Here is a 25198-nt window from a genome sequence, read left to right as displayed (position 1 = left end):
ACCAGCCCGAGGTCCCCAGGGCTGCCATTGGCCACCGGCCGACCGCCATCTTCCCGGGGCCCCTCAGTGCTTGTGTAGGCCGCAAAGTCAGCAAGGCCACAACTCCTGCCACCAAGGCCTAACCCTTGGGGCTGTCCAGTGGGGGAACTGGACAATTCGAAGGAAACCCTTTTGCCCTCTCCCCATTTCTTTGTGCTACACCTAAAAACCGAATTTCAACCCCGTGTAAGGAATCTGCAGCTTAGGGCTGGTCTTCACTGTCACCCGGGACCTCCCCTCGACTCACCATGATGGCGGCTGGAAGTCCGGTTGAAAAATAACTCGAAGGTGGCACCGCCGAAGCCATGTGGTTAGCAGCTTCTCAGGGCAGCTGCGGAGTGGCAGCCTGGCCGCCAACGGGCAAAAAGCCAAGGTGGCTGTGGAAGGAGAGCCGAGGGCCTCCAAGGCAGCTGAGCAGACTTGGCGGGAGCCTGTGAAACACTGAAGTGTGGGTGGCTCGCCCTGGGAAAGACTGTGGGTGGCTGGCCTTGTCCTGGGCTTCAGCCAATGGGCAGCAGCGCTCGGCCCTCGCCGGGGGGGCCTGGGGACCCACGTCGCCCATCTGAGTATCTGAGGGGTACGCATGGGGCATGCGCGAGGAACAGTGCTCAGTGCAGAGCTAGGCCGGAGCCTCACAGATGTACAGACTTGAGCCACTCCTCTGCCCCCCAGAACCGTGTCTGAAGACCCTTTGAAACAAGTCCTGTGCAGAACCGTGGTCAGAGTTCTGTCAGGAAACCATTTATTCAGGTCATTCCCTCAAAATGGCGCCTGCAATACATAGGGTTATCCTGTCTGAAAAGCTCAGCGACCAAACTGAAAAGTAACAAAATGCCCGTAGAAAGAGAAAATAACAGGCCCGTCTAGAAAGAAGGCCTTGCCTGGCCAGACCCCTTTACCCCTTTCGCCAGCCACATTTAGGAGATGAGTCCGGTTGCATATTGGAGGACATACTCACAGACTGGCCCTTCAGCCGTCAGGACTTATGTTTTTCCTTCTGTTTTTTTCTCCCTTTCCGATGATAAGTGCCTGAATTATCAGGTACAAGGGACATACAGCAGTGAACACGCAAGGGAATATTTCTCCCCTCGTGGCACTTAAGTTGCAATGCGAGCTTTTCCTTGTAAACTTTACAGAAACCAGCTAGGCCGTGAAAATTTCGTATCACAGAACCCCTTAAGCGCCTTATTCCGTCATGACTACTTTTGTACTGAAGAAAAGTATTACGTGTTTTTCATTTTCTTTTTCTTTTCTTTCTTTTTTCTTTTTTTTCTTTTTTTTTTGAACTGGCAAAACGAGAGACTTAAAATTGCCATTAATGATACAGTAATGCTGGATAAAATGATAATAACATAAAAAATAAAAAATATTAGGGATGATGCACCCATTTAAAAAGGGGGGGGGGAATTCCAAGGTCCGGAAAATGAAAATAAATTGGAAACTGCAGTGGTGAAGATCCGATTCTCCGCTGGCCTTTGATTGGTGACTATATTGTGGTGTGAATGGTCTAACAACAGGCCTGGACTGTCCTAATTTTAGTACAGAGGAAAAAAAAAAAACACCATACCTATCTGGAATGGTTGGTTCATGAGCATGGACAGATGGTTCTAACCTCTAGCTCTAGGCATAGTTGTGTGGGCTGGAGGGAAACTTTGAAATAGTGCAGACAGATGTGGAACTGAGCACCCTGCAGCATACCAGTACTCTGGAAAGGCAGCACCCTAAGGAAATGCATGGACTTGAGGAACGGAGAGCATGGTAGAAATTAGAGCAAAACACCACATCATTTAAGTCCAAATAGAATCTGACGCTCTACACCTGCATTTCCGGAGTTTGGCATTTATATTTATGACATGTTTATTACCAGAATCTCGAAATGAAGAAATAGGCCTTCCCAGCTCACTATCCCCTTCCCTGCAAAATATTCTTAGGCATGGTATTTTTAAATGCTCGGAAAAAGGGAGCAAAAGACAGTCTGGAGAGATGGTAAGGGATCCTCACAGAAAAGGACTTTTCAAAGAGAACCATACTGGAAGTGGGGCTTAGAGGTACAATCTCCTAACCCAGCTGCTTGGGAGGAGAGGCTGTGAGGCAAAGAAAACAAAAAGTTCAAGGGTGCCCTGATGATTTAGCGACACTGTTTATACATAAATGGAAAGAGAGAACTACAGAGGATGCTACACAGGAGAGAGTTCTTACCTAGCATAATAGAAGGATGTCCTGGCTTTAATTCCCTTAAGCACTTTCCCCGTCTCCCCCTCTCCTCATCTCCTGCTCTCTTCCCTCTCCTCCCTCTCCTCCCTCTCCCTCCCTCACCCCCCCGTGTGTGTGTGTGTGTGTGTGTGTGTGTGTGTGTGTGTCTGTGTGTCTGTGTGTCTGTGTCTGTGTCTGTGTGTGCATGTGTGTGGGCACTCCTGTGTGCATGTCTCTCTTTCTCTGTGTCTCTGTCTCTGTCTCTGTCTCTTTCTGTGTGTGAATGTGTGTGTTTGTCTCTGTTCCCCCTCTCTCACAATACCCCTCCCGAAAGATTACAAAGCCTTTACCAGGAATAGGAATGGCATGTTTGGATTGCATGGACTTTTGTCTTTTTCTGTCTCTGCCTTTGGTCTTTTAAGACAGATTTTCTCTGGGAGGCCAGGAATTCTCTCTGTAGACCAGGCTGGCCTTACAGAGACCTACTTGCCTCTGCCTCCTGGGGAATGATCACTCCTGGTTCTTTTATTGCTTTCACATACACTTTAAATAGAAAACCTGATAAATATCTCCCCTCTTAAAGAATTCAAAGGCCTCTCAGGGTGTTTTTACTTGTAAAGCTCTTCTCCCAGTTTAAACTGGCCAGTTTTCAGGTTCCTTCTGTTAGCCTCCTATAAGTCAGCCATGGTGGTTTTTAGACCAACCCGCACAAAGAAACAACACTGTACTCTCCACATTACCTCCTGCTCTACCCTGCTCTCCTAGCTCCCTCCCAATTTAATCCCCCTATTCCATTTTCCCTTTTATCTCTCCATCACAATCTATCCTATTCCCCTTTTCTTGCATGATCCCATGCTCTGCCCTGGTTTCTTACTGGCTAATTATGGGTGGTCATCTGGATTGTAGCAAACATCAAAAAAACTTCTTAAAGCATATAAAAGCTAATGCCTATATAAGAGAAAATATGTGATTTTTTGAGGCCTGGGGTGCTTCACATGAGATAATTTTTAGCTTCATCCATTTACCTACAAACTTCATTTTTCTTAGTAGGTGATTAATAGTCCATTGTGCTTCATTTTTTGAGAATTCTCTGCTTAATTCTAGATCTCCCTTTTCAGCTGAGTTCCGTTTCTTGGTATTTAGGTCGTTTCATCTTTTTTTTACATATTCTAGCTATTAACCCCTTCCCATGTTGTAGGCTGCTGGTTTGCCTAAATGATGCTGCCCTTTCCCGTGAGAAGGTTCTCACCTTGATGAGGTCTCATTTACTACCTCTTGGCCTCCATGCCTGTGATATCAGTGTCCTGTTCAGAATGGCCTTTCGAGTGCCAAAGAATCAAGCCTGTTCCACCCACTAAAAATAATTAGAGCTAAACCCGAAGCCTTCTTGACACCACTGTCCCACAAAACAAGCCCAAAGTGTTGCTGTATTCCTCCTAGTCCTTTAAGGTCTGTGGGCCATTGGGGCTTCTTCTTTGTGTGCTACTCTCCTGAAGTCATATGGGTAAGAGTCCACAGACTTCTTTGCACTGAAAACCAGGCATGCAGTGCTGCTGTGTTGTGCAATATTTCTCTGCAGGTCAAGGAAATGAGTGTATATGGAGACAACAGAACGGTTTACAAACATCATACACTACTTGGAGTTTGCATCAAGGGTCAAGCCACAAAGCGTAGTAGATGGTGCAGCAGGCAAGTCTTGGCACACTGGCAGCAGGGGATGTGGTGGGAGGGGTCCAGGCACAGTACCTCCAGCATGGGCTATTGAGTGTAGTCAGCTACCTGTCAACTAATGTGCTATCCCATGCAGGCTGACTCATTTGCAAGGCACCTGTCCTGGGCTTCCAGATCCTGCTCCGACTTGTCCTCTGGCTGGTCCTGGGTGTTCTTCCAATTGGAAATCTCTGGTTCATAACACTACCACAAGTGTGAAATCTCCTTGAAAAGTTTGTTTTAAGTTTTAAAGTTTTCATGTATAATTTAGTGTAAAATGATTTTACATCAATACTTACTGTATTATTTCCTCCCCTAGAAAATTAGTTATCACTGCATTAATTATTTCCTTCTTTGAAAAAGGAATTATGTTAGCCCCATGCCTCTGATTCTTGCTAGTATATTATCTTGAACTCAAGAAGAACTGAGCCAGGGCCTGGAAATTTCTGTTTGAACCTGAGGAGAGAAGATGAGTTGGAAACCTGTAAGTCACATGTCTTTGTTGAGCTCCATTTCCAGAGATGAGGCTCTCTTCAATTTACCTTTGAAAACCCTGAGTTCTAAAACTCTAGTTAGGATGAGTTTTCGTTGAGGGAAGGGTTGCGCTGAATTTTATTATTGTTGATTTTTAAATGTGTGTGTGTGTGTGTGTGTGTGTGTGTGTGTGTGTGTGTGTGTGTGTGTTGAGCACACATGCCCACATTTCTGTGCACATGCTTGTGCTGGAGCACATAATTTAGAGGTTAGAAGAATGTTAAAGAAGCCATTCTCACCATCTGCCATACAGAGTCCGGGGATGGAACTCAGGCTGTCAGGCATGATGACAAGTGCCTTTACTTCCTGAGCCATCTCACTAGCCTCACCAGTGTGATGTGCTAAGAAAACGTGGCCTTTTGTGTTGTTGCCTGTCTAGGAATCTGCCAAGTATTTGGACCCACTTTTTCCAGGGCAGAGAATAGCTCTTCTCCACCTCAAACCCTGACAGGAACACTCAGACTCAGTTTCCAAATAGTGTGAAATAATGCTGTCTTACAGAAAGAATTCACCGATTTAGAGTGGAAAACTCTCACAGAAGAAGGGGGAGAGTGGTGGGGGTTTTATGGATGGAAAATCAAGAAAGAGGATAACATTTGAAATGTAACAAAAGCTCTTGTTGGGCAGGGGACAGAGGCTGCAGCTTTCCCAGGCCCCACTGCCTGGCTGCCTCCCTTTGCTCATGGCAGGCGGTGTCTGCCTGGGACTTGCCCTAGGGCTGTTGCTGGTACTGGTGCTGGTGATGCCTGCCAAGCACATGGTGTGCAAAGAGGGCTTGGTTCAGTCAGATTAGGAGCTGAGGGAGTGGCAGTCTGAAAACAACCAGAGCTTCCAGTATGATCAAGAGGTCTTCCTGGGCAAGGACTCCAAGACCTTCGATCAGCTAAGCCCAGACTAGAGCAAGGAGAGGCTGGGGAAAACTATTGATCCAATTGACAGTGATGGAGATGGCCTTGTTACTACTGAGGAGCTGAAAGTTTGAGTCAATCAGGTAGAGAAAAGACACATCTACGATAATGTGGATAAAGTCTGGAACGATTATGATAGTGACATAGATAAAAAGATCTCCTGGGAAGAAAAAAGCAGGCCACCTATGGCTACTGCCTGGGAAACCATGCTGAATTCCAAGATAGCTCTGATCATCACACGTTTAAAAAGATTCTTCCACAGGATGAGAGGAGATTTAATGCTTCAGACTTTCATTGCAACCTGAGAGCTCCTCAGGAGGAGTTCACTGCCTTTCTGCACCCAGAGTAGTTCGAACGTATGAAGGAGATTGTACTTCTGGAAACCCTGGAAGATATCAGCAAGAACAGAGATGGTTTTGTGAACTAGGATGAGTACATCATGGACATGATTTTCCCGTGAAGACAATGGCCCTGAGCCAGACTGGGTTTTGTCAGAACAGGGGCAGTTCAATGATTTCCATGATCTGAACAAGGATGGGAAGTTGGACAAGAACGAGACTCACCATTGGCTCCTCCCTCACGATGATGACCATGCACAGGCTGAGGCCCAGCATCTGGTGTATGAGCCAGACAAAAACAAGGATGAGACACTTAAAAAGGAGGAGATTCTAGACAACTGGATCATGGTGATCTTTGAAAGACACTCATCCTCATGTGGCCAACGGTCACAGGCTTTATGCAGATGTTCTGGGTGATTGCTATAGTTGTCAAGTGTATAGCAGTTGTGTCCCTAAACCGTGAGATTATACCTCAGATTGGGGTAAAAATTATTTTTCACTCCATATTTACTGGAAAATAACCATCACTATCTATTCCAGTAGGATTTGGCTTAAAACACATTGAACTCTTGGCAAAATGCAGTATTCTGGGGGATATGTTGCTAGAGCATGATCTCCTCAACTCCTTCCCTACTTACTTAATTAATGGGCAAGAAATCCTGAAGGGGTTCTGTAAGTCAAGGTGGGTGGCAGGGACACTGTGCAGAATAATCACTATGTATTTCAACTATTAAATTTTGCGACTTCTTAGTTGCCACTGTTAAATGGTGGCAAAGGTAAAGGCTTGAAGGAGGCAATGTTATATTGTCCTATGTCAGCCAACTTGGAGCAGGCATGGTTTTTCAAATTCTTTATATTGGGAGTTGCTATTGTAAATGGTATATATACTTTTGTGAGTTTTCCTGTTTGGACCTGCTAATGTGCACAATAAACCCACATCTTTGTGGTTTTGTTTTGCCTTGTTTTTAATACTAAGAAGCAGAGTTCCCTGCAGCTAAATCCCATGGGAGAGAGAGCTGGACCCTGAGAAGTGTGGAGACTCCTGAGAAATCAGTGATGACAACATTCCAACATTCCCTCTGCCCAAGAGAGAATCGCCTAGTGCCAACTGTGCCCCCTGGGTGCAAGGACCAAGGAGCAATCAGAGGCAGAATTCTTGTGATTCCTGCCCCCGCCTAGAGATGTAAGAGAGTCACTAGGATTGCCCACACACAGGAGATCAGAGCACCTGTTCTCAGAAAAGGCTGAAAGAAAACAGGAAAACAGTTCATCGGGAGTGCAGACACAGAGGCCTACAGGAGGGTGAAGCCACTCTCAGAAACAACAATTCAAGCAAACACCAAAGATAACCCAACAGCTAGAGGCAAGCACAGGAAACTAAGCAACAGAAACCAAGACTACTTGCCATCATCAGAGCCTAGTTCTCCCACCAAATAAAATACTGAATAGCCAAACACACTGGAAAAACAAGACTTGATTTAAAAATCACACTTTATGCTATAGATGGAGGACTTTAAGAAGGACATGAATAGCTCCCTTAAAGAAATGCAGGACAACACAAGTAAACAAGTAGAAGCCCTTACAGATGAAACACAAAAACGCCTGAAAGAATTACAGGAAAACACAACCAAACAGGTGAAGGAATTGACCAAAACCATCCAGAAACAATAAAGAAAACACAAAGGGAGACAACCCTGGATACAGTAAACCCAAGGAAGAGACAAGGAGCCATAGATACAAAAATCACCATAGAAAACATCGACACAACCATCAAAGATAATGTAAAAACGCAAAAGCTCCTAGCCTAAAACATCCAGGAAGTCCAGGACACAGTGAGAAGATCAAACCTAAGGATAATAGGTAGAAAAGAGAGTGAAGACTCCCAACGTAAAGGGCCAGTAAATATATTCAAGAGAATTATAGAAGAAAACTTCCCTGACCTAAAGAAAGAGATGCCCACAATGGTATAAGAAGCATACAGAACTCGAAATAGATTGGACTAGAAGAGAAATTCCTCCAGTCACATAATAGTTAAAACACCAAATACACAAAAGAAGAAATGATATTAAAAACAGTAAGGCGAAAAGGGCAAGTGACATATAAATGCAGAACTATCAGAATTACACCAGACTTCTTACCAGAGACTATGAAAGTCAGAAGATCCCGGACAGATGTCATACAGACCCTGACAGAATAAAAATGCGAGCCTAGCCTACTATACCCAGCAAAACTCTCAATTAACATAGAGGGAGAAAGCAAGATATTCCCTGACAAAACCAAATTTACACAATATCTTTCTACAAGTCCAGACCTATGAAGGATAATAGATGGAAAACTCCAACACAAGGAGAGAAACTATGCCATAGAGGAAGGAAGAATATAAACTCCTTGCAATGAAACCAAAAGAGAGACACACAACCATAATTCCACCTCTAACAATGAAAACAACAGGAAGCGACAATCACTATTCCTTAATATCTCTGAACATCAACGGACTCAATTCCCCAATAAAAAGACATAGACATACAGACTGGATATATAAAAAGGACCCAGCATTCTGCTGCATACAGGAAACACACTTCAGAGACAAAGACAGACGCTACCTCAGTGTAAATGGCTGGAAACAACTTTCCAAGCAAATGGCCTGAAGAAACAAGCTGGGGTTGCCATTCTATGATCAAATAAAATTTACTTCCAATCAAAAGTCATTAAAAAGGTAACACCTCATATTCATCAAAGGAAAAATCCACCAAGATGAACCCTCAATCCTAAATATCTATGCTCCAAATACAAGGGCACCTACATTCATAAAAGAAACCTTACTAAAGCTCAAAGCACACATTTCACCTCACACAATAATGGTAGGAGATTTCAACACCCAACTCTCATCAATGGACAGATTGTGAAAATAGATATTAAACAGAGACATAGAGAAAGTAACAGAAGTTATGAACCAATGGATTTAACAGATATTTATAGAACATTCCACCCTAAAAGCAAAAGGATATACATTTTTCTCAGCACCGCATGATACCTTCTCCAAAATTGACCACATAATTGGTCATAAAACAGGCCTCAAAAAATATAAGAAGATAGAAATAGTCCCATGCATCCTATCAGACCACCACCGACTAAGGCTGGTCTTCAATAACGACAAGAACGACAGAAATCCGACATATACATGGAAGTTGAACAACCCTCTACTCGATGACAACTTGGTCAAGGAAGGAATAAAGAAAGAAATTAAATGAAAATGAAGATACAACATGCCCAAACTTATGGGGCACAAAGAAAGCAGTGCTAAGACGAAAACTCATAGCTCTGAGTGCCTGCAAAGAGAAATGGGAGAGAGCATATGTCAGCAGCTTGAGAGCACATCTATAGATTCTAGAACAAAAAGAAATAAATGAACCCAAGAGGAGTAGAAGGCAGGAAATAATAAAACTCACGGCTGAAAACAACCAAGTTGAAATGAAAAGGACTATACAATGAATCAACAGAACCATGAGCTGGTTCTTTGAGAAAATCAACAAAATAAATAAACGTGTAGCCAGACTAACCAGAGATCACAGAGCATTTATCCAAATTAACAAAATCAGGTATCGAAAAGGAGATATAACAACAGAGTCTGAGGGAATTAAAAAAAAATCATCAGATCCTACTAAAAAAGCCTATATTCAACAAAACTAGAAAATGTGGAGGAAACGGACAATTTTCTAGACAGATACCAGGTACCAAAGTTAAATCAGGAACAACAAAAAAAAATCTAAACAACCCCATAACTCCTAAAGAAATAGAAGCAGTTATTAGAAGTCTCCCATCCAAAAGCAGTTCAGGGTTTAGTGCAGAATTCTATCAGACCTTCACAGAAGTCCTCATACTGATACTGTCCAAATTATTTCACAAAATAGAAACAGATGGAGCACTACCAAATTCCTCCTGTGAAGCCACAATTACTCTTATACTTAAACCACACAAAGACCCAACAAAGAAAGAGAACTTAGGACCAATTTCCCTTATGAATACTCATGCAAAAATACTCAATAAAATTCTTGCAAACCAAATCGAAGAGCACATCAAAATGATCATCCATCATGATCAAGTAGGCTTCATCCCAGGGACGCAGGGATGGTTAAATATACAGAAATCCATCAATGTTAATCCATTATATAAACAAACACAAAGATAAGAACCACATGATCACTTCACTAGATGTTGAGAAAGCATTTGACAAAATTCAACACCCCTTTATGATAAAAATCCTGGAAAGATCAGGAATTCACGGTCCATATCTAAACACTATGCAGCAAACCAGTAACTAACATCAAACTAAATGGAGAGAAACGTGAAGCAATCCCACTAAAATCAGGGAGTAGACAAGGTTGCCCACTGTCTCCCTACTTATTCAATATAGTACTCAAAATTCTAGCCAGAGCAGTCAGACAGTGAAAGGAGCTCAAAGGGAAAAAATCAAAATGTCAATATTTGAAGATGATATGATAGTATACTTAAGTGATCCCAAAGGTTCCACCGGAGAACTACTTAACCTGATCAACAACTTCGGCAAAGTGTCGGCTTATAAATTTAACTCAAACAAATCTCTAGCCTTCTGCTACTCAAAGGATAAACAGGCTGAGAGACAAATTAGGAAAATGACACCCCTCACAGTAGTTCCAACTAATATAAAATATCTTGGTGTGACTTTAACAAAGCAAGTGAAAGAACTGTATGACAAGGACTTCAAGTCTCTGAAGAAAGAAATTGAAGAAAATCTCAGCAGATGGAAAGATCTCCCATGCTCATTGATTGGCAGGATGAATATAGTAAAAATGGCCATTTTGCCAAAAGGAATCTACAGATTCAATGCCATCCCCATTAAAATTCCTACTCAATTCTTTATAGAGATAGAAAGAGCAATTTGCAAATTCATTTGGAACAACAAAAAAGCCAGGATAGTGAAACCTAGCAAAAACTACCTGCAACAATAAAAGAATTTCTGGGGGAATGAGCATTCCCTGACCTCAAGCAGTATTACACAGCCATAGTGACAAAGCCTGTATTATACTGGTACAGAGACAGGCAGGTAGACCAGTGGAATAGAATTGAGGAACCAGAAATGAACCAACACATCTGTGGTCACTTGATTTTTGAAAAAGGAGCTAAATCATCCAATGGAAAAAAATAGCATTTTCAACAAATGGTGCTGGTTCAACTGGGGGACAGGATGTGGAAGAATGCAAATCAATCCATTCTTATCCTCCTGTACAAAGTTTAAGTACAGGTGGATCAAGATCTATACATCAATCCAGATACACTCATAGTAATAGAAGAAACAAAAAAGTGGGGAAGAGTCTCAATCACATGGGCAGTGATGAAAATGTCCTGAACAAAACACCAATGGCTTATGCTCTAACATCAAGAATCGATAAATGAGACCTGGTAAAACTGCTAAGCTTCTGTAAGACAAAGGACACTGTCATAAGGACAAATTGGCAACCAACAGATTGGGAAAAGATCATTACCGATCCTACATCTGACAGAGGGCTAATATCCAAAGTTGCAAAGAACTCTAGAAGTTAGACTCCAGAGAGCCTAATAACCCTATTAAAAAACGGGATACAGAGGTAAACAAAGAATTCTCAGCTCAGGAGTATGGAATGGCTAAGAAGTAACTAAAGAAATGCTCTACATCCTTAGTCATCAGGGAAATGCAAATCAAAACAACCCTGAGATGCCACCTCACACCCATCAGAATGGCTAAGTTCAAGATCTCAGGTGACAGCAAATGCTGGCAAGGATGTGGAGCAAGAGGAACTCTCCTCCATTGTTGGTGGGACTGCAGACTGGTACAAACATTCTGGAAATCAGTCTGGAGGTTCCTCAGAAAATTAGACATTGTACTACCTGAGGACCCAGCTATACCACACTTGGGCATATACCCAAAAGATGCTCCAACATACAACAAGGCACATACTCCACTAGGGACATAGCAGCCTTATTTATAATAGCCAGAAGCTGGAAAGATCCCAGATACCCTTCAACAGAGGAATGGATACAGAAAATGTGGTACATCTACACAATGGAGTACTACTGAGCTATCAAAAACATTGACTTCATGAAATTCATAGACAAATGGAATGAAGTAGAAAATATCATCCTGAGTGAGGTAACCCAATCATGGAAAAACTCACATGACATGTACTCATTGATAAGTGGATATTAGCCCAAATGCTCAAATTACCCAAGATGCACAGACCACATGAAACTCAACGATAACCAAAATGCTGATGCTTCACTCCTTCTTTAAAAGGGGAAGATTACTCATAGGAGAGGTATTCTATTCTTTAGAACAGAGCCTGAAGGAATGGTCATTCAGAGTCTACCCCATATTTGGCCCATACATATACAGCCTCCAAGCTAGATAAGATGGATGAAGCTAAGAAGTGCAGGCTGACAGAAACCGGATATAGATGTCTCCTGAGAGGCACAGCCAGAGCATGTCAAATAAAGAGGCAAATGCTAGCAGCAAACCATTGAACTGAGAACTGGATCCAAGTTGGAGGAATTACAGAAAGATTGAAAGAGCTGAAGGGACTTGCAACCCCATCAAAACAACAATGCCAGCCAAGCAGAACTCCCAGAGACTAAACCACTACCCAATGACTATACATGGACCGTCCCATGGCTCCAACTGCATATGAAGCAGAGGATGGTCTCCTTGCACACGAATGGAAGGAGAAGCCCTGGGTCTTGTCAAGGCTGGACCCTCAGTTTGGGGAATGCCAGAGAGTTGGGAAAGTGGGTGGATGGGGAACGGAATACCATTATAGAAGAATGGGACGGGTGGCATTGGAGCTTATTTCTGGGAAACCAGGAAAGTGAATAACATTTGGAATGGAAATGAAAAATATCCAATTAAAAAAAAGAACAACAACAACATGGCATTTAGAGCTTAAATTTGAAAAATGCCACAATCAGGAGACACAGAATTGTATGCCTCTGGTTTTCTTCAAATATGCTCTGGGCCCGATTCAGTTCTGGGCCCATGCTGGACCAAGCAGGTTCCTGCCACTGACTGCTCCTACATTCCTATATCCAGAGGCACTATGCAGTTTACTCTTGGGCCAGGGATGTGGGAAGAGTTGGGCAGAAGGGGCGGTGTGTCCTGTGGTCTCAGGATTGTCCGCTTTTCTGGGTGTTCAGCACTCTCCACCACGGGATTTTGGTGCAGGTTTCCTGATTGCTTTCATCTCCCTTATACAATGTTTATATTTCCTGGGAGATATTATAGAAAATTTGATGTTTATCCAATTAATTTGTTTAACATTCTCATCCACAGAAGAGTATAATTTAGTGGTAACTAAATATTTAAAAACAAGTATATACATTGGGTAATTTTTGCATGATGAACTTGGAATTCACAGAGTTGGAAACACAGTCTAAAGTGAAAGTATAATTGCCTTTGTATCTCAGTCTGACTGGGAAGTAATTATGATGCCCAGTCCCCATGAGAATGCAGAGATCCATCCCTGCCTGATAGCCGTGGGACATCAGATGGTGAAACCACACCTCAATAAAGAAGGTTCTTAAGAGTTGAGAGTTTGAGATCACTCTTTTATTCACCAGAATACATCAATAGTATCCAGATGCAGGTAGTCAATATATACAGTTTGTATCCTTATCAAAATAGCAAATCAAATGAATGAACAAAACAACAATGAATAAATAACAAAACTTCAAATGAATATAAGGAAAACCAAATAACCAAAGTAATCAAAAGTCAAACCAAAATGTAAACAGAGGAATTGTCCTAAGCATTCTTTTGATGCTCGTTTGCAGAATTGACTTATAGCCAATGACTTGCCTTGGAAACACAGTAGACAAGCAGTTACTGATGGTAATAATCTTTTCAAGGGGAATGTAAGTAGGTCTGCCTTGTTGGAGTGAGGGTATGAAGGACAAAGCCATCCAATACTGAGTATAAAACATATGACAGTCTTTGACTCAAAGTTTTTCCAATGTTGTGGACTGATCTCCATGAAACTCTTCTGGGTGACCCTTCAGGACAAGTACAAATGTACATGTGCACACTCTTCCTGGATGCTCAGCAGTTCTCGATTGATGTGCATCAGCTCTTCTCTGTGCACGCTTCTTCAAATGTGCACGCTTGCTCGGGAGAGCCGAGATGAAAGTATGGCCTATTCAATCCAAAGAAATCAAACTAAAGTAGGAAAATGCAGCCCACAACTGCTATGGATATTAAGGATGCGATGTAATAGTGGTGTATTTGTTGTGCACACTTAGACTCCTCCTGTGGCACTGCTCTCCAAGGGAGATCTTGTTCTGGTCTATGCCATGTTCGAGTTTCGCTGGAGAATTTTAGACCTAGCAGAGCAAGGGAAAAAAGGATTAGTGAGGGTTTGTTGATTCAGCTCTCCCTCTTACGTCAGCTCTATTCGGTTGGACAATCCAGCATTACCTGTCAACTGAGGTCATTTCCTGCATCCCCAAGTGTCATAGAGTAAATGGGCTTCGATTTATATATCAGCTTTTAAAAACAGCTAGAAATCGAACTGTGGACTATGCACAGTACTGGAATCAAAAGAAAAATGAGCATATTTTGTCACTGGTCCAGGTATATTATATTGAATAACAACATTGTGGCTATGTCTGAATCTGAGTTCAAGAGAGATATGAGCAACCTAGAATACCATGTGGATGTCTTATGGAGAACCTGCTCAGAATTGAAGTGAAGGTTCAGATTATTTTTGCAGGAAGGAACCTGCCTAGGTTCCATTTGTAACCACTGTATCTGTAAATACACAGAGAAACCATCTCACATCAAAACCATGGGCACTGCATACATCCTGTAATCACTGAGAATGGGCTCCGTGTAAATCTTCCCAGTGTACACACTGAGCATTAAAGGTGATGGTGGTGTACAAACAGAACAGAACCCCTGTATGTGTATAGTCATTGTAAGGCAATTTGTGAGAGAACAGAAAAGAAAATGTTCTCAGAGTTTACCACAGATGTAAGAGAAAGAAGAAGTAGAAAATACCAAGAAATCTTGAAGATCACATATATTGCATCATGGACAAAATCCATATAAACTGTACCAGAATAATACTCTGAGTAGTTCTTTAGCTGACTGAGGCTGAAACCATGTAGGTGGTCAGTCACCCACAAAGGATAGTTATATAGGACAGGAAACCCAACTGGCTTCTGCCAGCCTATGTTCCTACCTGATCTCAAAGATGTCAAAATTCTTCTACACTGTTTCTCCCAAGTCACTTTCCTGGGTGATCAGTTCTCTCTGCTTCAGAGTGTCCTGCATTGTTTCCTCTAATCCTTCCTTATTCTGGTCATTAGATGAGTGTAATGTCAGTGGAGGCATGCATACCTGTGTGCACATACAAACACACACAGACACACAGAAACACTAATACACACTCCCAAACACAGAACACATGTGTGTTCACACAATATAAGCATAGTACATTGCAGTCAAGTGTTTACTTTCTGAGGTAATCCTTAATATAAAGACCGCCCAGGATTCTCTGAAGGCATAAAAACAAATGTTGAGTGGGATATGTACATAGCAGGCATAGCCTATAGCCTATAAACAACTCAGTCAGTGTTGTGCTGTCCTCCCATAAACCAACATAGAATCATGGTTCTTGCCTTATTCCCCAATCTGGCTTAGCTCGTTCCCAAGGCTGTGTAGATCAGGCTTGTTTCCCAGCAAAGGATCATATGTTGGTGGTGGATTAGACTCTGTTCTTGGCCACTGTTTCAGGCTTGCCCCCAAAGTGTGCAGCTTCTTCTAATAGCAGCTCTCTTTACCTTAACTTGACTGACTTCGTGCCCAAGGCTATTGGAACAGAATCATAGGAAATCTCCATACCCAGGATACAAATGAACAGTTTTTCTCCCCATAATGTGATTGTGTCACAGATATTTTGAGTAAGTAAGTAAATGCTTGCATGGATTATCTTACACTGAGTCATAATGCATGGAATGGCCCCCACCGTATAGTACATTTTCACTCCCTTAGCTGATGGACGTCTGGACAGATTCTCCTTCAGGGCTGCTCGGGGACTACCACAGCACTGATGAGCCCTAGTTGCTCTGTTGACACCTACTCCTTGTTCTGTAATCTTTGGGTCAACTAAAACTTCTGTTCCAATTTCTGTACATGGCTTCTCATAGGCCTACCTGTTCTTACACTACCAGACCTGTCTTAAGATCCTCATTCCTCCTATCCCCCACTGAGGCTGACTTTAACTCAGAGAAAATGATGTTGATTAACAGCCCTTGCAGAATGCTACACAGATAACACAGGGGATGCTTTAGGTTATTTGTGCATCTAAAGCCGCTCCTTAACCTGCCCTGTTCTTGCACCACAGCACAGCTATGGGACTTCTGCTGGATGCCAATACAACTCCATGCAACTCAATTTCTCAGTGAATACAATCCAAGCCAGACTCCAAGGTGAAGTTGTACTGTGCCAAGGTAGCTGGAAAGAAATGGGAGCAGGCAATGTGTAAAACAAGATTGGAGAAGACACAGTGAGTGACATAACCTTTCAGTGGGCTTTCACAATTCACAAAGGACAAAGAAGGAATATAAACTCATGGATTTTAAAGAGAAGCCTCCCCCTTACCTCCATGTACTCCATTCCTTTAATGTGCTCCAAAGGATTTCAATGCAGATTGGTAGGTTTGCCCCTAATACCGTTAAAATTGAACTTTACAAGTGCTTTTGTGTCCTTTTGCTGTACAGAGCTAGGAGGAGAGGCCAAAATGATTGGGCTGCTGTATTTGATGTTTCATGACGCAAAGTGAACTCTCAGAGTGGTTTTCTCAGTAAACTTGGAAATAGGCAACACAGTTATATTTTTGCACAAACTAAAACACAAATACACACACATGCACACACACACATTCACACACACACACACACACACACACACACACACACACACACACACACTAAGGAAAACATACCTTTTATCCAGCAGGTTTTCTGTTGAATGAAGAATTAGTGGGAGCTATGTTATGTACAAGTCTCTTACAGTCAAGCAGGCTGTGCTGCCCTGGCCTGTACTCATTTCCACTTCAGGAAATCTTGCTATGCAGATACTTGCTGGACCTACAAGTAAGTTACAAACTCTGCACAGATAAACTAAACAACACATCACCAAATGCCCAAGACAGAAGAAAAGCCTCCAGCAAGCTCCATGTTGACTCATCATAGGCCCCTCACTAAAACTACCCTGCTTCCCTCATAGAAGACCTTGGAAGCATCAGAAGAAGACAGTGACTCATGGTCAGTACCCAGGAACTTTTCATCACATTATAATTCATGCGATATTAAAACAACCTCAACATCAGTCAGAAGGAGGCAAAAGAAAAGGCTACAGTGACTTTGCTGAAATGCTGCACCCTGTACAACACTGAGAGGGAATGTATCCTGAAGAATGCCATGCCCATGATATAGTCAGCAAAGCAATGTCAGCAGAGGGATGCACTATAGGATTCCATGCACGATCATGGTTAAGGCAATAAGACAGACCAGAATCTTCCAGGGGGATACCTCTATTAAGGTAAAGTGACAAAATCTAATCCTTACTTTTAAAATAGCTGAATGGTTTAGTTATTCAGAATGTGTTGAGACAAATAACAGAGGTGGCAACACCTGGAACTGGACAGGTGATGCAAAGACTGCTGACCAGCACAAAACAGGAAGATTTAGGTTTGTTGAGAGACCTAGGCTCAAAGGACTAAGTTAGAGAATGACTGGACAAAATTGTATGTCATTAACTGGCCTCCCTGAATACCCACAAATTACAGGTCACCACAGCGATGCATACACACACACACACACACACACACACACACACACACACACACACACACACGAAAAACCATAAGTCGGCAGAAAACAATGAAGATTCCATCATGCTGGAGGAAGATCATAATATAGATTATTCAAAGCAGGTATTTTAAGAGAGAATCACTAACTCAGCTAATTTTCCCTAGAGGAATAAAAAGGCCTAGATAGCACTCTTCTTGGTCAGAATGTGGGGTATATATGGAGAACTTTGTTCTTGAAGTCTCAAATCTCTCATGCCTATCCTCACCTTTTGAAACCCTTTCCACATCCCTGCTCTTCTAACCAACTTCAGAGTATAAGATGCAGATATGAAATGTCCAGCAGCACTTAAACAAAATAGGACTGACATGCTGCTACTCAGGTTCTGTCAGGTACCCAAGATGTATGAAGCATGAAGAGACCATCTTCATATATAGGGAAAAGGGGATAGAAAGAACAAAAGGCACCAAAAGATTACAATGAGAACCATTTATTTGGCATTTCCACTAGGCTCTCCTCCTTGCAAACTACTTACTTCCTGGAATCTCACAAGATCCCTGTAAAGCAAATGAACTACAGGCATTTGCCTCATCCCTCAAAGCTCTGTGCTAGTCTAAAGAGGGGCTCCCACATAGCACCCTCCTCCACACATAAAGGCATGTAGTGCTGTGATGTAGTCAGCCTATCTCCCGTAATAAACTGCAGATTCTAGAATAGCAGGGGCATTTGCCTTCCAAATATGCAATTTCTTCAAAAAGGCTACCCCAACAGAAAGCCTTGTAAACGATCACATAAATGAACACTTGGATGAGACATAGGTCAGTACATGGATAAGTCAATGGACAGTTACATTCGTTTGTCTATCTTTATGGTTAGACATGAGGGCAACCTGACCTTGAGGTCTAATCCTACCTGCAACTGCTTGGCTCTGGGGACACAGATGTTCATTCCGGCCTCTTCACAGAACCTCTTTGCCTCCACACAGGATGCTGGCAGAACAGTCTGCTCCACCATCAGTTTTTTGTTCTCATTCAGCAAAATCCTTATATTGTTCTTCTATGGAGTCCGTTCACGCAGGAGCTGGAAGTGCCTGATGCTGAACCATAAACAAAAAATGGTAAATACCAGCCAGCTTCTATCTGCCTGTCTCTCCTGCAAGTACAATCATCCCTTCAAGGGTCCTCATCCTCCAACATCCCCAGAGTAGAGCCACACTATACAAGTCAGCACCAATTAAAGGCAGTCAAATCCAGAGTCCAAATTCAATATGAATCAAAGTACTTCTGAAAATCCTGACACTAAGTGTTTATATAAATCAAGGAAGAAGAAATGGTACATATGGGAGCTTATATGTCCATGGTATGCTAAAACCACCTGCAGGTAGAGGGCAAATCCCCTCTGAGGGTGATAGAAGACCCAATAGCTATACAATCTTTCCATGTGTTTCTCATGGATCATAAATCTTTAAATCTCATGTCAGAGTCCTAGAGGTTCAGAGTTGATTGATATTCCCACCATGGTGCAAATCTTTTCTATCTAGAGAATCCTTAATGGGTGAAAATAACAATCGGAGGGTCTTCTACACTCTTCACATGTAGAACAACTAAGTCCAAGAGTTACAAATCCAAGACCCTTGCCACGAGGCAGGCTTCCTGTTAAGAGTTAGACACTGCAGAACCAGAGCCCTGACTTTTGTTCAAAGTCATAGCTGGACAGAAGCATTCCCTGCCAAGTGCTGGGGTTTCATCTCTGTCAGTGACTCACTGTAGGAATTGTTCTCTTGTATGAGCTCCTTGTACTTCTCCATGGCGTCACATATTGAGTTGTTCATTTAATGCACAGCCATCATTCTCATCCCACGTTCAGATTGAAGTATAGGCAATTCAACATCCAGCCTGTGGTAGGGAAAAAATAACCATCTGAGCTCATGAACTCAGAATTAGATGAAATGTAAATAAAAAATATCCAATAAAAAATTAAAATTTAAGGAATGGGGGTGAGGGAAGCATGTGGTAATCTCTAAGACCAGAGCAAAAACACAACAGTGAAACCCCAAGCATGATTCTTCCATAGAAAATATTTCTATGCAAATCAGCAAACATTTATTTTGAAATAAGAACTCCTTAAGAACCTGGGGAGATATGGCTCTGCAGACTCTCTGTATAGGAGTGGGCAGAGCCTGAGAACTGCCTGCTTGGGAATTACAAGTATCAAGGGTTTGTTTCCAAAGCGACTGTTTCTAGGTCACAATAAACCATTCATAGATAGCTAAAAAAATGAAAAGTAAAAAAATAAATAAAGTTCAAATCGGGCAAAAAATAGGTGAAATCAGACTGTTCTCTGTATTATATTACTTAAAGCCAGTATATATCACAGACTTGCTCCTTTGAACTGGGTCCTATTGGTGCTGATTAAACTTATTATCCTGGGTACAGGACAATAGAGCCAGGGTACCAATTGGAGGGAGCTGACCTTCAAGAGTTGGCCAGGTGAGCATGAAGGCATTGACTAGTTCTGTAAGAAGTTTCCTCAAGTTTGTGCCACAACCTTAGGTCCAACAGAAAGTGGCAATGACATTTCTTTTGTTTTGAAAGCAGGGATTCTCAATCATTGTTTCCTATCGTTACATGAATTCCCAGAGGGCATAAATACTTTTGACAGGGCAGAGGATTTATAACATCTCCTTCCCTCCAGAGAGTCCTATCTTCCACCAAGGTAAATAGAAGGTGCAAAGTGCTCTATTGATCAATGTGGGCCTCCACAGACTCATCACTATCATGACCTATAAACTGTTCATCAAACAAATCCTCAGAGCCCATCAAAGGTCCCCAGATGTCCTGATCCTGAGCAAAACACTCACAAATACTTTCACATACATGTATACCAACCCATATTTAAGTACAATTAGAATGCCAACTATATCCAGGGAGGTGCCTTAGAATCAGTGAACAATGAACAGATTCAGGGTAAAAGAGTGATGACATGCAGGCATTTCATTCACACTCCTAGATGCAGCAAATGTGACCAGGTCCTTCCAGCTGTTGACAGAACCAATCCAACTCCAAGCACCTCAGGCTCAAGTACAAAAGAGCTTGACCCTAAGCCCACAGCACCTAGCTTATCTCAACAGGCCACACCTGCCAAGGCTCTTTGAAATCCAGGATGAGGAGTGAAAAACTCTTTTGATGTAAAGAAATCTTGGGTTAGCAGAGAGAGCACAAGACAGTGAACAGGTGACTGGGCATAATGACTACCTATAGTCCCAATCATCATAGATATAAAGGTCCAGGATTTGAGAAAGTACATCCCTCTGGAATTTACACTTCTGGGTTTCAAATTTTAGTTCTTCCAATTTCTTTAGACGCTTCTCTTGCTTACTGATATCATTTCAGGATGATGCCTTCCTACCGAAACCTGTAGATAGATAAACACAAGTGAAATTGCATATTTGATGGCCCAGGGGAGGAAAAGACCATTCTGAGTCCCAGAAAGGAGGTTGAGGAAATGGAAAGGCTGGAGACTATATGATTCCCTGAAATAGCAGAAAAGCTTTCTTCAAACTGGACTCTTAAGCTATGTCCTTCTTCCCAATCTTCACTGCCATACATAAGTCACACTCACTATTAGAGGACCCCTTGCCCTGAAAGCCATAAGCTGCCTCAGACATCCAGACATGGGACATTGTCATCTCATATCAGATGTGGTACAGGTAAATCCTGGAGTTCCTAATGCTTAGAACCATCAATCTCTAATGAGTGTGTTCAAACCCAAAGTGTCTGAGATCTTAGTTCATGACTAGGGGTGCATCCTTCCTTGTTCTTATCATCAGAGACTTATGTAACCTACAGTAATCTAGAGGATGAAGTGCTTCAACTCCCAACCATGAATGGTCACATTGTTAATCTCATCATGCCTCCTCCTGGCATGTATTGGCACTCGAAATTACAAAGCTCCCAGAAAAAAAGCTGCAGGCTTGCCAATTCTTGGCTCTCTGTCAAACTAATCATCAGAACTCTGGACTCTTGGTCTGTCATTGAGAAATCCCAAGGTTCTTTGTTGCAAGGCCTACTCCTGGAAGGAACGTCTCAAACCTATCTCCTCAAGGATGTTCCCCAACTCTGCCCTGGACTCACCAAGCCTTCCCCAGAACGATTTCATTCTTCCTTTTTTACTAGACAGGAGGTCTGCATCCTTCTGCCTTTTTCTGGTCTCTCCTTGATCTCTACTCTCTTTTCGAACTAGCCTGAGCAGCTGGCGAAACATGCCTGTTTGTGAACCCAAAGGGAACTGAAGGAATATGCCAAAGGCAGTTGGTGTCACCACAACACTGGTGACATCCCAGAAGATTCTAGTGCTGTCTTAGAGACAAGAGATTTTCCTAGGAAAGGCTTACTGATGATGTTACTGCGAGGTTCTGTGGCCTACCTGCTAACTAGCTCTCCGCAAATTGATCAGTTTCTGTAGGGGCCTTTCCCTGCAGTCTCTCATGTGACTCAGGGAAAACCCTTTGACAACCTCTACTCCAAAGCTAGATATTTCTCTCTGCTTCATTGGAAGTCATCAATTCTCTTAATGGGAAGAGTTGGTTACAACCCTGAATTGATAAGAGATTTTTGTTAGCACCCAAATCTCTAGGGAGCATGGATAAGGGAGATTTTTCTTAAAAATAAATCTACCACCTGAGACAACGCATGTGACATAAATTTTGAATCCCAAGGTTTTCCCTGTTTTCTAGAGGCCAATAGCTTTCTCCTATACATTTGGCTATATAAAACCTGGTAATATTTGCTTAATGTGCAGTCCTAGACAGCTGGCATTGTTTCCATATACACATCTATGTATTTCACAAAATCAATGGTCTATAATCCTACTTTTTGAAATAATCACTCCCTTTTCTTGGGATCGTAGGGATCAACTACAGGGCATATATAAAATTATAACTTTATGTCTCTTTTATATATTAAGTTGGACATCCTCCCTTTCTCAAATATAAAAAGACAATTAAATGGGACATCAGTAAGCAAACGTCAACCTGGACCCTGTGTTACTACATTGTAACCACATAGCCATTACTTCTCAAATATCATTCTTCCTGAATTTCCAAGTCTAGGCATGAGAATATTGGGGCTGCACCAGGATCTTTTACTCGTAGCAAACATAAGAATCAGGAGGATGGGCAGGGAGTGGAATGTCCTGAATTAGGAGGTCATAGTTCTAGAAGGTTATCCTTTGCTCTCAGCAGAGCCGACATTTTTTCAACCATTCCTCACCCTCTGCCACAGGACCAGAGACTTCCCCAAACAACTGGCTGGCCTTGCTAAAAGTCCTGGCTTGGCTTCTCTTTGTAGAATAAGACATGCAGAGTCCTTGAGAACCCACCAAGAAGTCTCCTCCACAAAGGCCCCTTGTTGTCAAAGGAAAATGTTCTTGCAGAATCCTGCCATGGCAGCAGGAATTTCAACTAGGCTGCTTTTAGGTCCAGCTCACTGAGGGCAGGCCTGAGGCCCAGGTGTATCTGTGGAAAGTAGCAGCACACACTACCTCACAGCTCTCTCTCTCTTGGATGCAACTGCTAGAAGTGTAATACGATTTTTATTTCTTTGTTTGTTTATTAGAAATACCTACAAATATGATTAAAGTTGCAACATGCCTTCAATTCCAGCATGCAGAATTTTGTTAAATCATTGTTGTTCCTGTTTTATGTTTGGTTTTGTTTTTAGTCCCCTCAGCAAATTTCTCTGTACCTAGACTGTTAAGCACATGCTCTGGAGGGACCTATTATTCAAGTTAGGCAAAGCTTTTGTTCTTACCAACCACTCCATAGATGATCCCATTACTTACTTTCAAATAAGAAAACAATCATAGAGAAGTAAGTTAACCTGTATGCTATCACAGAAGAAACACATCATGATTGTGGAATTGCACCCGAATCTTTTGTATTTCCTAGTTTTTTTTTTTAATTTTAACTTTTTATTGGATTTTTGGTGGGTACATTTCATTTGTTTTAAATCTAATAGGTATCCTTTATAGCTCTCCTCTCATTTACAAAGAAGAATTTCACCTGTAATTGTTACTCCAGATCGTTTGGTCAATGGCTTAGATATTACCTTGCTCTGTTTCCTTGCCTTAAGCTGTGTTAGAAGCTGGCTCAAAGGTTCGGGACTCAACAAATAATGAATTCCACTACATCTGGATCCCTAGTCTCACAGACAGGAAGGGACTGTATTTCCATTAACTATTTAAAAAACAAACAAACAAAACAAAAACAGACGCAGTTGTTCTCAAGTATATAAAAGTGTGGATCGTGGTAATATAGTTATATTATATAATATACCTGGCATTCATCTTTCTCCAAATCCTAAAATTTCTTTTTTTGTTCACATTTTCTTTTTTTGATTGCTTCTTAGTAATTTTTATCTTGTTTTTTTAATTTTAGTTTTTTTCATAGATATATTTCTTTATTTACATTTCAAATATTATTCTCTTACCTGGTTTCCAGTCCATAAGCCCCCATCCTGTCTCCCTCCCCGATATGGACAGTCTTCCAAACCACTCCCCTTACAACTCCCCGACATTCCCCTGCACTGAGGGTCCAACCTTGTCAGCACCAAGGGCTTCCCTTCCACTGGTGCCCCAAGAAGGCTATTCTCTCCTACATATGCAGGTGGAGCCCTGGGTCAGTCCATGTATAGTCTTTTGCTATTGGTTTAGTTGGTTGGCATTGTTGTTCTTATGGAATTGCAAGCACCTTCAGCTCTCAATCCTTCCTCTAATTTCCACAAGTGGGGTCCTGTTCTCAGTTCAGTGGTTTGCTCCTAGCACTGACCTCTTTATTTGACATACCCTGATGTATCTCTCAGGAGAGATCTATATCTGGACCCTTCCAGCAAGCACTTTTTAGCTTCATCAATCTTATCTAGTTTTGGTGGATATACATACTTACACACACACACACACACACACACACACACACACACACACACACACATATATATATATGGGGGGGGGCATGTGCTGAGCAGGCTCTGAACGGTCGTTCCTTTAGTCTCTGTTTTAAACTTGGCCTCCATATCCCCTCCTATGGATATTTTTGTTCCCCCTTTTAAGGAGTAGAAGCATCCACATTTTGGTCATCCTTCTTCTTGAGCTTCCTGATGTCTGTAGATTGCATCTTGGGTAATTCGAGGTTTTGGGCTAATATCCACTTATCAATGAGTGCATACCATGTGTGTTATTCTGTGATTGGGTTACCTCACTGAAGATGATATTTTCTAGTTCTTTCCATTTGCCTATGAATTTCATGTAGTCATTGTTTTTCATAGCTGAGTAGTACTCCATTGTGTAGACATACAACATTTTTCAAATCTATTCATCTGTTGAAGGGCATCTGGGTTCTTTCCAGCTTCTGACTATTATAAATAAGGCTGCTATGAATAGAGCAGAGTATGTGTCTTTATTGTATGTTGGAGCATCTTATGGGTACATGCCCAGGAGAGGTATAGCTGGGTGCTCAGGTAGAAGAGTGTCCAATTTTTTGAGGAACCTCCAGACTGATTTCCAGAGTGGTTGTACCAGTTTGCAATGCCAGCAACAATGGAG

At 42.0% G+C, this 25198-nt stretch overlaps 1 pseudogene across 1 annotated transcript; it reads left to right on the top strand.

Annotated features, from left to right (window-relative positions):
• The first annotated feature begins 4162 nt into the window (after positions 1–4162).
• LOC134479834 (reticulocalbin-1-like) lies at positions 4163–24587 on the top strand (annotated as a pseudogene). The gene has a single exon (XR_010053620.1). The product of XR_010053620.1 is annotated as a reticulocalbin-1-like (transcript).
• The last annotated feature ends 611 nt before the right edge of the window (positions 24588–25198 follow it).

The sequence above is a fragment of the Rattus norvegicus genome, chromosome 7 (assembly GCF_036323735.1).
Source record: "Rattus norvegicus strain BN/NHsdMcwi chromosome 7, GRCr8, whole genome shotgun sequence".
Lineage (NCBI taxonomy): Eukaryota > Metazoa > Chordata > Mammalia > Rodentia > Muridae > Rattus > Rattus norvegicus.
Note: the sequence above shows the minus strand (reverse complement) of the source record. Positions and strands in the feature narration are given on the sequence as shown.